The sequence below is a fragment of the Periplaneta americana genome, chromosome 6, assembly GCF_040183065.1.
Source record: "Periplaneta americana isolate PAMFEO1 chromosome 6, P.americana_PAMFEO1_priV1, whole genome shotgun sequence".
NCBI classification, from domain to species: Eukaryota; Metazoa; Arthropoda; class Insecta; order Blattodea; family Blattidae; genus Periplaneta; species Periplaneta americana.
In genome coordinates, this window is record NC_091122.1 from 152,328,272 (window position 1) to 152,346,639 (window position 18,368).

Genomic DNA, 18,368 nt, shown 5'->3' on the forward strand with positions numbered 1-18,368 from the left:
AAAAGCCATTTTCCAAATTTGAAATATTTTAAAATTGAAGATTTTGAAAGAGAAATTTATAAAATTATTCATGATATATAATATTAACAAATGTGTGTATTTTTTACCTTTTTATTTCTGTCGACTATATTCATGTTTTTATTGAATATCACTGGCTTCTTTCTGGTCGTCAATTTAAATAAAAAGTGTTTTCTCTCTTTTTATTTTTCTTCTTCTCTTTTTTTTTTTTTTTTGCTGTTGTGTGTTATTATCGGTTTTAATTAAGTTAATTAGTGTATTTAAGAAATTGTCCTTGTAAATTTTATTGTTATATTATTGACTAAGACCACACCGTACACGAGCCTGGCTCTTACGGTAGTGGCTAGAAACATTTTTGTTGTATAATTTTAATTTGTACTCACTTAGCCTACTAGCTAAAAAAATTGCTGTTGCTAACTGCACCTTTATATCTAGATACTTTGTCATTATATAAAGTACTCTTTCACTAGAACAAGAATTATGCTCCAAAAAAAAAATAATAATAGAAACAGTAGGACCAAGTTGTGCGGACACGGAATAAAGTCCTCATAAAATTAACTTCATGGTTATGCGAGAAATTTGTTGTTTGGAAAGAAGAGATATTAAACTGGTGTATCACTGATTAATACATTGTTAATCGGTATCGATTGAACTGATCTCTAGAATGTACAGTTGTCAAAAAAAAAAAAAAAAAAAAAAAAAAAAAAGTGGCCGCACTCGTGAACAGCGAATATTTTCAAAGTCCACTTCGAGTCGCGGCGATGTAACACGATGCATGTGCTTGTACAAGGAGTTCCGGAACTATGAAAGTGTTCCATATCTGCGCCTCGTAGACCAGCGGTAGAGTGCTTGTTTAATGATTCAAAGGTCGTGGGTTCAGGCCTTCTTCAAGTTTTAATTTTATTTTTAATCGTTCTTTAGCGATGTAAATGATATTCAAATTATCATTTATATCCAGTTATCGTTCTTGATGGATATCACGTTATTTATATTTTGTTATCGTTCTTTAGAGATATGAATAAAATTCAGGTCATCATTTGTATTCTGTTATCGTTTTATAACGATATGAATAATAATTATTATTGTATCTCCAATGGGGGTTAGCCCTATTTTACATATGTATGTTAGGGCTATAGTTTTATACGCAAAAAAAAATGAGCATAAAGAGAAGTGGAAAAGAAAATTAAATTAGCTTACGCGATGTAAACAAAACATAAACAATCCGTTAAATTAGGCATTGCGATTGCAAAACAAATATCAGGTATCAATTTGAAACATACAAAAACATTAACAACACACATACGTAACACTTCTATAACACAAATATGCAGCTTTCCTTACCATACATCATACATTAATACACAATAGTCACATAAATACAATCAAACTATAATTACGACATTGCGACGACATCAAGCATCCCATAACTGACTCACATACATAACAAATCAAGCATCCGTTACAACACATACACTTCAACATAGTAACCACACTTTTAAAAGTTACAAATTTGGCTCCAAGAAGGATAAATAGGACACTGTTACTAATTACTATTCTTCTACAATTTCTTAAATACATCTGTAATAAATCTGTGAAGTTCCGATATGAATAATATTCATGTTTTTTACAGTGTTATCGTTCTTTAGCGATTTAAATAATATTCAAGTTATCATTTATTTTCTGTTGTCCTTCATTAGCATTATAAAACAATATTCAAGTTATTTATATTGTTATTGTTCTTTCGCAATATATTAATTAAACAAACCGATATTTATCATTTATATTCTGTTATCGTTCTTTAGTGATACTGTATAAATAATATTCAAGTTATTTATATTGTAATCGTTCTTTAGCGAAATAAATAACATAAATTTAATATTAGGTTTGGAAAAATCCAGTTGCATAATACTGGTATTAGTTTTTCTTTTTGTATTATTACATTATACTATCTTGAACCACAATAAAATGAAAAGGAGTAACGAGGAATTGAACCTGAGACGTTGACATCTAAATTCCGACGTTCGCCCGCTGAGTACGAGGGCAAAAGTGTGGAAACATTTTCGGAAAAATTGGCCCAATCACACTCTAAGATTTCCTGATGATTCGTAGAAGCTAGTCCAGGATGCGGGGTGCAAAGGCTAATTGAGATTTCCTGGTCTCTGATCGGGTCAAACATCCTGATAGAATTAATATTTAACCCTTGCCGTGACTTTCGGTGAAGTCCGGAGGGCCCAATTAGTCAAATCCACTCTCCTCATCTCCACGCTTGGGCCCCCTGGAATTTAATAAGATGCGAAAGAGATAGTGGTGTGCGGAAAACAACGAGATGTTACCGCATTTAGGCCTATCCTTCCCAAGAAAAACTGCAAACATGAACAAAGGAAGCTTTTAATAGAAGAAGAGGGATCTTCTGCGGACCTCTGGAAAAAAGAACTAAGGAAGAGACTAGTGAAGTGCTTTGTGTGGAGTGTGGCATTGTATGGGGAAAGAACATGGACATTACGACGAAATGAAGAGAAACGAATTGAAGCATTTGAAATGTGGATGTGGAGAAGAACGGTGTGTGTGAAGTGGACAGACAGAATAAGAAATAAAATTGTGTTTGAAAAAGTGAGTGAAGAAAGAATGATGCTGAAACTGATTAGAAAGAGAAAAAGGAATTTGTTGGGTCTCTGGTTGAAAAGAATAATAGACGACATTAGGATATGTGGATCATATGCGGAGACTAAGAGGAAGGCAGAAAATAGGAAAGATTGGAGATTGCTGGGTTTGCAATGAAAGACCTGCCCATGGACAGAACAGTTATGTATGTGGGTATGTTCAGAATGCCTGGAATATCGTGTCTAAGAACAGTCGCTATTTGCAAAGACTAGTCGATTCCATGCCCACTCGACTGCAAGATGATCGAGATAAGAGGAAGATAGACTAAATATTGAATTGTGGCTTTTTGTTTTGTTTTTTGAACGCTTAATTGTTTGAATGTTTTAAGGCCGACGCCAGTAAATTTGTTTTGTTTATGCCACGAAAGATATTTTATTGAGAATAAAATCTTTTTTCTTTCCATTTGCAGCCACAATATCATAATGATAAAGTCATGGCATAATATATTAATGAACCTGATGTTAATTACTAAAATAATCATAAAAGAGAAAGGAGCCATTATATCTAGTTTGTCTCTCTCAAAAACAGAACAAAAAAGAACATAAAAAGCACGAGGGTGTAGTCGAACGCAGGACCTCATGAATAAGAGGCCTGAACGTTACCATTATGCTATCGAATAACACACAAGGTACTTCAATTATAACTGTAGATATCAGGCAACGTGGTCCAAGAACAATGTAACATCGCCTGTCTCCGAATTGTAGCGAAGATACCCGAAGGGAACTTTGTTTCATGAGAGCGGCCACTTTTTATTTTGACAGCTGTACAGACAATATATTGACATGTCATCCATTATTTTTGTTCATCAATGTTGACTAACCGTTGCTGAATACCACAGTAATAAGCCTAGTTCATTTTCATGATGTCCAATTAGGTAATTGCACATGTGTGTGAAACTAATTAATTTTTCTCAAGCAGTTTAGCTCTGAAAAGTGATCAATCTTGTGGTATAAACTTAAGTAATCATGCTTCAAGTCTGGAAAGTAGACGATAACTTCAGCTCAGAACTTTATGTGGTTGCTGTGGATTTCATGTTCATCACAGAACGATGGAAGCTTGAATCATTTCTTAAATTAGTCTTAACCGACGTTCACTTCAGGGCTGCACTCCCAAGTTTATCCTCGTTTCAATTTGTATAGTTTTCTCTATTGTAGCGACCAAGTTGGCCCTGGGGAAGGAAATGGGCGTATGTTACAAGAACGTAACCAGGTCAGCATCCGACCACATTGCGGAGACGAAACGAGAAAGTTTCCTTGTTTCATAAGGGCAGTACTGCACGAAGGGAGAGGTCTTCACAAAGACCTCATTAAAAGGAAAAGCAAGTCCGATGCTGGGCCGGACTCTGCAACTCCTTAATTACAAATACATGAAGAAAAGTTGCTGCAAGAACCCTGCAGGGGGTGAACTTTGAAATTAAGTCTGCCTCTCACCCTGGTGGCTCGACGCCCCTTCCTGTGGGGATGATTACGGCTTGTTAGTTATCACATCCAAAAGTATGTATGGGTATGTACATTTCGCGGAATAATTTGAAATCCATTTGCACTCTCGTTACAAAGTTTGTTGTAATGTAATGGACTAGTCTCATTGTCGTAATGTGAAGAATTGATCTGTAGTTGGCCTGTGTAGTTCCGTGGTGAACCTTCCTGATACTAGGTAAAGATTAATTTTTTGGTCCTCCAGAATATATCTGTTTATTAGAGGAGAAAAATTCACTCCGGCGCCTGAGATCAAACCCGGGTCCTTGGTTCTACGTACCAAGCGCTCTAACCACTGAGCTACGCCGAAGTACAATCCACAGCACCGGATCGAATCCCTCTCCTCCAGTGTTTTTCCCTTTGTGGCCTTTCTACTTACCAAGTGCTCTAACCACTGAGCTACGCCGAAGTACAATCCACAGCACCGGATCGAATCCCTCTTCTCCAGTGTTTTTCCCTTTGTGGCCTTTCTACGTACCAAGCGCTCTAACCACTGAGCTACGCCGAAGTCCAATCCACAGCACCGGATCGAATCCCTCTCCTCCAGTGTTTTTCCCTTTGTGGCCTTTCTACGTACCAAGTGCTCTAACCACTGAGCTACGCCGAAGTACAATCCACAGCACCGGATAGAATCCCTCTCCTCCAGTGTTTTTCCTTTTGTGGCCTTTCTACGTACCAAGTGCTCTAACCACTGAGCTACGCCGAAGTACAATCCACAGCACCGGATAGAATCCCTCTCCTCCAGTGTTTTTCCTTTTGTGGCCTTTCTACGTACCAAGCGCTCTAACCACTGAGCTACGCCGAAGTACAATCCACAGCACCGGATCGAATCCCTCTCCTCCAGTGTTTTTCCCTTTGTGGCCTTTCTACGTACCAAGTGCTCTAACCACTGAGCTACGCCGTAGTCCAATCCACAGCACCGGATCGAATCCCTCTCCTCCAGTGTTTTTCCTTTTGTGGCCTTTCTACGTACCAAGCGCTCTAACCACTGAGCTACGCCGAAGTACAATCCACAGCACCGGATCGAATCCCTCTCCTCCAGTGTTTTTCCCTTTGTGGCCTTTCTACGTACCAAGTGCTCTAACCACTGAGCTACGCCGAAGTCCAATCCACAGCACCGGATCGAATCCCTCTCCTCCAGTGTTTTCCCTTTGTGGCCTTTCTACGTACCAAGTGCTCTAACCACTGAGCTAACGCCGAAGTACAATCCACAGACCGGATCGAATCCCTCTCCTCCAGTGTTTTTCCTTTTGTGGCCTTTCTACGTACCAAGCGCTCTAACCACTGAGCTACGCCGAAGTACAATCCACAGCACCGGATCGAATCCCTCTCCTCCAGTGTTTTTCCCTTTGTGGCCTTTCTACGTACCAAGCGCTCTAACCACTGAGCTACGCCGAAGTCCAATCCACAGCACCGGATCGAATCCCTCTCCTCTAGTGTTTTTCCCTTTGTGGCCTGACTCCAAGTTCGACATAGGCTATATGTTGCCATATATGGCAGTTGACATATTATAAGTAGGAGAGAAATTTTAATAATATAAGTTACACTGGTTTTACCTTTAAATGATATAAAGATTACTGTCTGGTGTGGTTTTACGTTACATTTCATAATAGAACCGTATTTCTATAAAGAAATTGAAAATGGACACACAAAATCATTGACCGTAACCGGGTACCGATATTTTAAAATGTTGCAAGACTTTTGCATTACCAGCGGTACAAAATCATGAAACATTGTTTTCATGCAAGACGGCGCTCCATATAAAAACACTATTACGCAACACATTTGGTGATTATGTAATTAGTAGGCATTTTGCGAACAGTTGGTCTTCTTTGTTACCAGACATAAATCCAGCTGACTACTAGTTATGGGGTTATCTAAAAGAATAGGTATTTCTTAGTAGACCTACTACACGTGAGGAACTGAAACAGTCATATCGGATGTCATTGAAAACATCTCTAGGAATGTTCATAGCATAGAAGAAAGACTATTTCTTATTGAACAACACGGTGGTGGTCATATTTAATTTTTTCGTGTTTTAATAATATCTCATTTCTTTATATGAACAAATTAGTGTTTTTTATTTTTGTGTAATCTAAACATTTGATATACTTATTACAATTTTAAATGAGAACTTAATTTTGAATAACCTTATATATACACAGTGGGCTAAAAAAATGACTTAACTTGGAAGTTTATTTCACAGGCAAATTTCACAGTCCTTGTAAACGGGAAAAGTACTGTAATATTTAATTTTGTACTATTTATTAAACACTACTTTTTATTTTTTATACAAGACTAGAATAGATAAACTAATAAGAGGAAGAACGGGTGATATAAATCAAGACTGGACAACGCTGTCATCAATTGTAACTAAAGTAGTTAATGAAGTATTAGAAGTACAAATGAGACGAAAACCTAAACGGTTGAAGTTATGGAACGATACATTGAAAGAAGCTATTAATAAGAAGAAAGAGCTCTATCTTAAATGGATTAATGGGAAGAAAATGGAAGATCATATATCGTACAAAAAACAAAGAGCAATAGTTCGTAAATTATCAAGACAAGCTAATAAAGAAAGTTGGGAACAGTTTGTCAAAAGACTAGAATATGATTTACCAGGAGCACAAAGATTTGGCTTCAAGATATTCCGCACTCTGAGAGAGGATGTGAAAGATAAAGCGAAAATTGATGTCATAAGTACAGACGAATAGGAAAAGCACTACAAAAGTTTATTAATACAGGAAGAAAAGACTTATGAAACTAACACAGACATAATAGAAGAATATAATGCAATCAAGATGACAGATTTAGAAAAAGTCTTGAAAAAAAGCAAAAAACAGAAAAGCTCCGGGCATAGATTATATAAATACTGAATTAATAAAATATGCCAGTTTAACTTGGAAAAAAAGATTCATGCAATTACTAAATGATATCTGGAGCAGTGGCAAAATACCAGAAGAGTGGAAGGTAGCAAATGCAATTAATATACACAAGAAAGGAAATAGCATAGATTGCTCTAACTATAGAGGTATATCGCTACTAAGCTCAGCATACAAAATTTATACATAGATAATGAAATTCAAACTACAACCATTGACGGAAAACTTCCTACAAGAGGAACAATGTGGGTTTAGGAAAGGCAGATCATGTATGGATGCAGTCTTTGTCATAAAGCAACTGATGGAAAAAAGAAGAGAATTTAACCTACCACTTTTTATCCTATTCTTAGACTATGAGAAAGCATATGATCGAGTAGATAGACAGAAACTATGGGAAATATTACAGTATTATGACGTTCCTTACAATCTGATCAATGCCATCAAATCATTATATGATAACACCCAGATAATAATAAACAAAGGGTCTCCTTTTAAAGTTAATCAAGGTCTCAGACCGGGTTGTGGCCTATCCCCAATATTGTTCTATATATATATATATATATATATATATATATATATATATATATATATATATATAAATAGAATTATCCAGGAATGGCAAACTTTACACCCTAAAAGTATTAAATTAAGATTAAATAAATCAATAAATACCTTATTATTTGCTGACGACCAGGTTTTGTTCGCCGAATATGAAAATGATCTGCAAGAGAATGTAACAAAACTAAATAAAGTTTCGGAAACCTTTAATATGAAAATATCTATTAATAAAATGGCTATGGAAGGAAAATACAATAGAAGAGCTAAAATTGTTATAAAAGATCAGTTAATAGAGCAGGTGAATACTTTTAAATACCTGGGATGCGACCTATCCATATATAATTTGAACCAAGATCTCGACAACAATGTAATAAAATATAATTCAATAAATGGATGTATTAACAGATACTTAGGGAATTCAATGAGGAAGGAGGTCAAACTCAGATTGCATAATATAGTATCGAAACCGATGTTACTTTATAGTAGTGAAACCTGGATAATGAGGAAAAAAGACAAAACTAAAATTGAAAGCTCAGAAATGAGATTTATGAGACGGCTATTAGGAGTATCTCTAAGAGACAGAGTGAGAAGTGCAGACATAAGAGCGGCACTGGGTGTAAGAAGTAGTATAGTGCAGGAGGCAATTCAGTACCAAAAGAACTGGCAAGAGCATGTCAACCGAATGTCCCCTGACAGACTACCGCAACAAGCTTTCTTTTATAAACCAAATGGAAGACGAGATATAGGACGGCCGAGAACCAGATGGAAGGACCAGTTTCAAGAATAAATGTCTTTGGCGCGGAACGGGATAAACCCCAATCCTTGGAAAGGCAGAAGAAGAAGAAGAAGAAGAAGAAGAAGAAGAAGAAGACGGTGTAAAATCAATCGTTTATGCCGAACTAAGCATTATGGTCTTATGAGTTCAGCAGGCCAAGCCGTTGTGATATTATCATTTGTTTTCTTCCGTTTTCAGTTCTCATTTTGTGAATAATGGATCGCTTAACGAACGAGGACAAGATTTTCATTAAACATTTGCACCAATATGATAATTTATCTGCCCGTCAAATTGTAAGGAACTACGCTCAGCGAGAATGGTCTGTTTCAAGTGTACAACGATTGATTAGCAAGATACGGACATGATATCCCTCCTGAGAGATTATTGCATGGAAGATCGCGTTTCTCAGTTTCTCTGATGGTTTCCGCTAGAGCTTCAAACGAGATCTTAATCCTATGGACTATTTTGTATGGAGTCAATTACAAAAAGCAGTTTACTATGGAGTACAAAACAAGAATTTGTAATATTGAACATTTAAGACAACGTCTTCTTGAATGTTGGGAACGGCTTGATCAAAGACAGATATCCAGTGCTATTGGACAATGGAGAAGACGCCTACAAATGGTTGTGCGGGCAAATGGCGGTCACATAGAGCATATTTTTAATTTTAATTATTTAAAAGATCGTTAATTATTATTATTTTTTACTAACATTCAGTTTCTGCATTTTGAAGTAATAAATCATTATATGCCAAAACCACATTTTTCACATTATTGTGTATTGACCTTCACAAGATTTTAATTGAGCCTCAAAAAACATAATAAAAAGTCCTGCTCATCTTTTAAGTCTACTCTTTCCAACAGTGTATTCTGTAGTAATGTCACGAGAGGCCTGAGATTTATCTGCGAAATCTCAGACCTCGAGTGACATTTATTTGGACTATTTCGTGAATAAAATAAAAATGTAAATAATATATCCCTAAAGTTCGATCACAAAATGTTAATATTTGTATATTAACGAATACTTAACCTATTCAGACATTGTGAAGTTGAAATACTCGTAGATGGATATCGATTACTGCAATAAAGAAATTCGATGTTATTATTCAGTAATGCCAATTGCGAATAGTGAAATACAGGTTTAACATTGTTAACTACATGTACTGCACTTTTCTCTTATTATTATAACATAAATACATTTTCATTATCTGCTGAAATCATAATTTAATTTAACAGTAACAGTGGGGACAGTTATATACCAATGCTTATATATTCACAGCGAGACATGTTGCTACACAGTGAAGCCATCTCTGTATAGATAAGCCTAATTAAAACACGAATTTTATTACTCCATACGGAAGGCAGTTTGATCAAAGACCTTATTATTACTATGATATGCGATGATGTTACATAAATTTGAACATCTGACTTTCTATTAATTGTTTAATTTCATTCACAAAATACAAATTTTATGGGCTATAATTATTATAGGTTAAGTTACCTGTGGGATCAGGACCAATGTCAGCTGTCGACCGTTACTCACACTCAGTGCTACACGAAAGCATTTTTTATAGCTCGACAAACGCGTTCTCGATGTAGTGTGTAACGGAACTAAAGCTTGCACCTACACAGTTCAATATTCCAATCACGTATGCGTGCAATCTGGGAAGAATATTGAAAGAATCAAGTTTAAAAGCTACGTTCAATTAAGATGCATGAAGATTTTGTCTCTACATGGTGCGCCGTTTTGAACGTCGTCTTCACTGCGTAAATATATGAATTAATATTAAATATAAATCTTTCATTCATTGCTTTAATGTTGAAAGAAAAGCTTAACCGTGTAGTTGCATCTTAATGTATTCATGATCATCAATTTACGGGGAAACAGTTGGCGACAACGACTAAGCAAAAGAACGACCATGCAATTAATTGATAGCGATAAATCTAGCTGCAAAAATTATCGCAAAGCGTGACTGTGATTGGTTGGAATTCAAAATTTCATCACACTTCATAGATCGAAAATGGAATCACGTCATATAACGAAATAGTCATTATAAATTAATGTTATGTATTTCCGGAAATAGAGTATTTCTAATTTTGTGCCTTCTTTTTGGCCCACTGTGTATATTATATGCTTGTATTATGCTATTAAAATCATGGTTTTTGTTTTATTCATATTTATTCAATTTCATTCACAAAATACAAATTTTGTAGGCTGCAATTATAGGTTATGTTACCTGTGGGAGCAGGACCAATGTCAGCTGTCGACCGTTACAATCAGTGCTACAGGAAAGCATTTTTTATAGCTCGACAAACGCATTCTCGCTGTAGTGTGTAACTGAACTAAAGCGGCATATACACAGATCAATATTCCAATCGCGTATGCGTGCAATCTGAGAAGAATATTGAAAGAATCAAGTTTAAAATGTACGTTCAATTAAGATGCATGAAGATTTTGTGTCTACATGGTGCGCCGTTTTGAACGTCGTCTTAATTAATATTTTAATATCAATCTTGCATTCATTGCTTTAAAGTTGAAAGAAAAGTTTAACCGTGTAGTTGCATCTTAATGTAATCATAATCATCAATTTACGGGGAAACAGTTTACGACAACGGCTAAACAAAAGAACGACCATGCGATAAATTGATAGCGATAAATCTAGCTGCAAAAATTATCGCAAAGCGTGACTGTGATTGGTTGGAATTCAAAATTTTATTACACTTCATTGGTCGAAAATGGAATGACGTCATATAAACGAAATAGTAATTATACATTAATTTTATGTATTTCCGAGTATTTCTAATTTTGTGCCTTCTTTTTGGCCCACTGTGTATATTATATGTTTGTGTTATGCTATTAAAATCATGGTTGTTGTTTTATTAATATTTATTCAATTTCATTCACAAAATACAAATTTTGTAGGCTGCAATTATAGGTTATGTTACCTGTGGGAGCAGGACCAATGTCAACTGTCGACCGTTACTCACAATCAGTGCTACACGAAAGCATTTTTTATAGCCCGACTAACATATTCTCGCTGTAGTGTGTAACGGAACTAAAGCTGCATCTACACAGTTCAGTATTCCAATCGCGTATGCGTGCAATCTGGGAAGAATATTGAAATAATCAAGTTTAAAAGGTACATTCACTTATTCATATTTTCAGAAATTTAAGGTCATTTTTCTGTGATTTTTAGATCACCAACTTCCGAGCCCTACTCATAAGTTATCTCTTTTCTCGCGGAAACGTTATTCTGTCAAGGATCTCTACAAAATCCACGGTTTCGTAGCGGGACTGGTATCATCGAATGATGCTCATCGCAGCATTTAGCTGTATGCGTCTTCCTTTAACAGGATACCTCTATTACAAGTTTTAGTTTGAATTTAGAGACACGTCTGTGCTAACAGGTAAAGGTGGTTCGCTAATTACGTTCCGCGAGAGTAGAACGTGCTGCAACTTAATTACTCTGTGGAATACTTACACTCGCTGCACGTAGGCTACTGGCAACGACGACTAATTAACTTCATCGTTATGTACAAGACAAACGTGATGCCTTCTTGGGGATCTTTCTCAAGTGGTCTGCCAATCCATTCGTCATAACAGTTATTCGCTCATCAAAAGAACGAAGAATCCTGCTATTCTCACATTGTGTAGCTCTCAGCCTCGTAAACTACAATTTACACATCACCTTACTTACTTACAAATGGCTTTTAAGGAACCCGAAGGTTCACTGCCGGCCTGTAAGCCCGCCAAAGATCCCTAACCTGTGCAAGATTAATCCAGTCTCTATCATCATATCCCACCTCCCTCAAATCCATTTTACTATTTTCCTCCCATCTGCGTCTCTGCCTCCCCCAAGGTCTTTTTTCCTCCGGCCTCCCAACTAACACTCTATATGCATTTCTGGATTCGGCCATACGTGCTACATGCCCTGCCCATCTCACACGTCTGGATTTAATGTTCCTAATTATGTCAGGTGAAGAATAGAATGCGTGCAGTTCTGCGTTGTGTAACTTTCTCCATTCTCCTGTAACTTCATCACTCTTAGCCCCAGATATTTTCCTAAGAGCCTTGTTCTCTAGCAGTCTTAATCTCTGTTCCTCTCTCAAAGTGAGAGTCCAAGTTTCACAACCATAAAGAACAACCGATAATATAACTTTTTGGTAATTCTAACTTTCAGATTTTTTGACATCAGACTAGATGACAAAAGCTTCTCAACCGAATAATAACAGGCATTTCCCATATTTATTCTGCGTTTAATTTCCTCCCGAGTGCTATTTATATTTTTGTTACTGATGCTCCGTGATATTTGAATTTTTCTACCTCATCTAAGGATAAACCTCCAATTTTAATATTTTCATTTCTTACAATATTCTGGTCACGAGGCATAATCATATACTCTGTGTTTTCGAGGTTTACTTCCAAACTTATCGCTTTACTTGCTTCAAGTAAAATTTCCGTGTTTTGCCTAATCGTTTGTGGATTTTCTCCTAACATCACCTTAAATAATTTTAATCCTATACCTACAAGCTTGAAATGTATATATTAGGGTTATGACTTTGTTTGTAATCCCACTTTCCTGCATCATACATCGATGAACTCTTGCTCATAAGTAGATCTAATGAAAAATGTATTAATTTGGTTGGATTTCTGAAAAGGGTCACCCCAAACCGAAAAATTCAATGTTATCGAAAACTTTTATAGGGTAAAATATGTTTTATCATCATGATTCTTACACAGATGCTAACAGTTATTTGAGAGTAACAATTTTTTTCTTCATAGTCACCATCAATATATTTTTGTGCAATCTTCTCCAGCTGATTTCCAGTGCTCTGAGATACATTTCTTGTGGTACATTTGCATTCTTATCTTCAATTTTATGTTGGATATTTTTACATTTTTAGAGACTTCATAGTATATATATATATATATATATATATATATATATATATATATATATATGACGTTTTATCATTCCTCAAAGCCATAAATTTCACGTTATGAGGTCTGGAGAACATGCTGGCCATGTCAGTGGTTCTCCATTCGATCTCGGACTCAGACATTCAAACCGAAGCGTGGTGGACCGCCATTCAACTGAAAGAATCCAGCATGCCGGATGTATAGTGACAAATTGTCAGCTAAAATATATACACAGTGGGCCAGAAAGGCACAAAATTAGAAATACTCTATTTCCAGAAATTCATACACTGTTGGTAAGAGTAGACTTTAAAGATCAGGACGTTTCATTATGGTTTTTTGAGGCTCAATTAAAATCTTATGGAGGCCAACACACAATGATGCGAAAAATGTGGTTTTTGAAGACAATTTATTACTTCAAAATGCAGAAACTGAATGTTGGTAAAATTAATAATAATGAATCAATGATCTTTCAAATAATCAAATGTGACCACCATTTGTCCGCACAACCATTTGTTGGCGTCTTCTCCATTGTCCAATAGCACTGGATATCTGTCTTTGATCAAGCCGGTCCCAGCATTCAAGAAGGCGTTGTCTTAAATGTTCAATATTACAAATCTTGTTTTGTAGTAAACTGCTTTTTGTAGTTGACTCCATACAAAATAGTCCATAGGATTAAGATCTCGTTTGAAACTCCAGCGGAAACCATCAGAGAATCTGAGAGATGCGATCTTTCACGCAATAATCTCTCAGGAGGGATATCATGTCCGTATCTTGCTAATCAATCGTTGTACACTTGAAACAGACCATTCTCGCTGAGCGTAGTTCCTTGCAATTTGACGGGCAGATAAATAATCATATTGGTCCAAATGTTTAATGAAAATCTTGTCTTCGTTCGTTAAGCGACCCATTATTCACAAAATGAGAACTCAAAACGGAAGAAAACAAATGATGATAGCACAACAAACGGCTTGGCCTGCTGAACTCGTAAGACCGTAGTGCTTAGTTCGGCATAAACGATCGATTTTTCACTGTCTTACATAAAATAAAAAATAATGTTTAATAAATGGTAAAAAAATAAATATTACAGTACTACGGCTACGGCTTAACGAACGTAGAAAATTTCATTCTCTTGTTCTCCTTTTCCAAGTACTTCACACCTCTACACCTACCTACCTTGCCTCCCGTTTCAGTTACCTGTCATCATATCATAATCTCTTTACACGCACGCAAAATAGCCGCATACTAGCCTTACCAACACATAAGACATCATCGTATTCATCATCATACACAATCTCGCTCTCGCGCTTGTGGAATACCCTACCCAGTGACAACAGAGACTGTCGGAATTTAGTAGCGTGCAAAAGCAAACTTATTAAGCATTTTCTTACTGCGTAGAGTAGGTTTAATTTTTACTTAATTAATAGAAAAATTGTTTCTCTCTTCGTAACTTTTACAATAAACTGTCTAGCTTTTATTAATCAGTTAATCTTTTAGTACTTTTACTTTTATTGTATTTGTAAATTTCATATTAATTGTAATTGTATTCTTAATATTGTATTTGCAATCCCCTGGTTGGGGGAAAAAGAAGGCTTGATGGCCTTATCTCTACCAGGTTAAATAAATAAATGAATAAATAAATAAAGAAAATAATAAGTGAATAAATGAATAGATAAATAAATAAAGTAAGTAAGTAAATAAGTAAATGAGTGAATGGGTGGATGAATGAATGAGTGAATGAGTGAATGAATGAATTAATGAATAAATGAATGAATGCATAAATGCATAAATGAATAAATGAATAAATAAATAAATAAATAAATAAATAAAGTAACTAAGTAAATAAGTAAATAAATAAATAAATACATAAATAAATAAATACATAAATAAATAAATAAACAAATAAATAAATAAATAATATTTTTCCGGTCTACAAGAACTGTGAAATTTGGCTGTGAAATAAATTTTCAAGTGAAATCATTAGCTACTGGAATATAATAATTTAAATTTTATGCCTTTTTTGCCTACTGTGTAAATGTAAAATTCTCCACATAAATATTAATTTTTTAACATCCTGTAGTTCATTGCATCACTACTGTGTGAATGGAAAACTGTATATACTGAACATAAAATAACATACAAAAATACGTCGCATAGCTTACGAGAAATTGCTATGTAAAAGAGACAGATAGAAGACGTTCCAACGTCGTGAATTACATACATTTCATTGCAATTGAAAAGTCCAATATTTCAAGTTTCTCTTATGTTAAGTCGACACAATGCCAATACAATATTATGCTATAATACTACTACGAAAAGGACTTTATCATGTGACTAGGCCTATGTGATAGTTTGTTTTGTTTTCATTAATGGTTGACGTAACATTACGGAAATCATATCATGACGTGTGTTACAATGTTTAGTTTAATATGTAAATGAGCATACAAAACTGCAGGTTCGTTAAATAAAGCAATGAAATATGACGTCTACACGATGTGTTACGCCATGCCAGGTTGTTACCTTGGTAACAGTGATAGAGTAAACATTGCCACGCATGGAAGTCATGTACACAAAGACGTATTGACGTCTCTTGATTAGATGACGCTGTGTTGCAAACTAGATGAAGAATATCCACAGAATTTCTTGAAGTTTTTAGGTAATCATTTATAATAGCTATACTTACTTACTTACAAATGGCTTTTAAGGAACCCGAAGGTTCATTGCCGCCCTCACATAAGCCCGCCATCGGTCCCTATCCTGTGCAAGATTAATCCAGTCTCTATCATCATATCCCACCTTCCTCAAATCCATTTTAATATTATCTTCCCATCTACGTCTCGGCCTCCCTAAAGGTCTTTTTCCCTCCGGTCTCCCACCTAACACTCTATATGCATTTCTGGATTCGCCCATATGTGCTACATGCCCTGCCCATCTCAAACGTCTGGATTTAATGTTCCTAATTATGTCAGGTGAAGAAACAATGCGTGCAGTTCTGCGTTGTGTAACTTTCTCCATTCTCCTGTAACTTCATCCCTCTTAGCCCCAAATATTTTCCTAAGCACCTTATTCTCAAACACCATTAACCTATGTTCCTCTCTCAGAGTGAGAGTCCAAGTTTCACAACCATACAGAAGAACCGGTAATATAACTGTTTTATAAATCCTAACTTTCAGATTTTTTGACAGCAGACTGGATGATAAGAGCTTCTCAACCGAATAATAACAGGCATTTCCCATATTTATTCTGTGTTTAATTTCCTCCCGAGTGTCATTTATATTTGTTTATAATAGCTATAATTTATATTAATGTTTATTGCCACGAACATCTGACTATGCAGTGCTGCCAATCTTTTTAGACTAAAAATTCCTAAAATTCCTTCTATTTCTTCCCCTACATTGCAATAAAAAAATCCCTAATTTCAAAATATAATTTCTGCTTAAGATTGAGTATTGATTAATTCACGTTGAGGTATTCGGCTTGCTCGTATGTGCTCGAGGGACTATACCAGCCTTGTTTCGAAGAATTTCGACGGCAGTTTGCTCTGCCAACATCTCTGAGGGATGACATTGTGATAATTGTGTTAAAAAAATCCTGCCAAATCCTAATTAATCACATGGTGCCACATTAATAGCAATTGTAATGCAAATCTAGTCTTTCAGGTAATGCTCCCTGTAAAGATTAGATTTGCATAATATATTCGTTACTGTGTACGTTAACAGAAAACCACAATTCCAAGTCACACAGAGATTGTGTGCACTCGATGTGGGTCTCTGGCGTTTCGTCAGCCCACGAGAGTTGTGTGGATATAAAAGGAAAAGTTGAGACGGTGTCGGGTGGAGTTCCCGGGTAGCTCAGTTGGTAAGAGCGCTGGTACGTTCAACCAGAGGTCCCGGGATCGATAACCGGCCCCGGAACAATTTTTCCCTTCAAATTATTCAGCAATTGTAATATTTGACGCCATTTTCTTTGTTTCCCTTTTTTAAAATATAATATCTATGTTTACATATGTGTAATTTTTTTGAGGATATAGTGAGTCCATAAGGGCTACCCTCAATGGGGGGCAGTTTACTATTATTTATTATTATTAACATAACTTAATTTTCTGAGAATGAGTATTTGAATAAAGATATATTATTCTTTAGGTATTATATTGTTCCTAACATAATCAGGGACATTAAATCTAGACATTCGAGATGGGCAGGGCATTAGAGATGAACAACAAGCGAGAATGCAAGACTGATAGCGCCTGCAAAGCCGAAAACCCGCAAGACAATATTGCCTACGTCGTTGAAGCAAAGACTGTGAGTGAATCAACTTAACGTTCAAGACATCGGGAGTGGTCAACTCTCGAATGTCAAGCAGCCTTGAATCCTCACAGTTATTTATGCTAGACTGAACTTTTATCTGTTTTGGCAACTGTTACTCATGTATAAACCAAATCTCTGTATGATTTGAGGCTTTCTCGGCGTTGGTTCGCTAATATGTTTTCGCGGGATATCAGCCGAGTTAAGATTTTGGAATGCTCTTCCCTGAAGATGGCTGCAGAGATAGCAGTCGAAAGCTTGGAGCATTCCAAAATCTTAACTCGGCTCATATCCCGCGAAAACATATTAGCAAACCAAATCTAATTTATCAATCAAACATTTTTAATAGGAAATGAAATATCTACAGTAAAATTCCTAATATTTACTACTTTACTATCACTATCAAGTAGCCTATTTGCAACATCATCTGTACCTTCCCCAATCTTTATATAATTACTAGGCCCTTAATAAAAGGCTAGGAATTTTTTTCGTATGTTTGAGATCAAAAATGTACAATCTCGAGTAAAAAAATAATAACACTTTATTTAAAGTTATATTTTATGTTTCTTAGAAATGTAAATTTATTTGTGATTTTTTTTTCTATTTGTATAACCATAGGTAATGTCTGATAATCAGTGTACGCGACTTATGACCCGATCCCTCTGTCTAGGGTAGTGTGGCCTGCCGTACGTATAGTGGAAGCGGGGAGTGAAACGTGATATCAATTATTAGGTTATTTAGCGTTGGTGGAATTGGTGATAGCTAGATGGTATTTGGC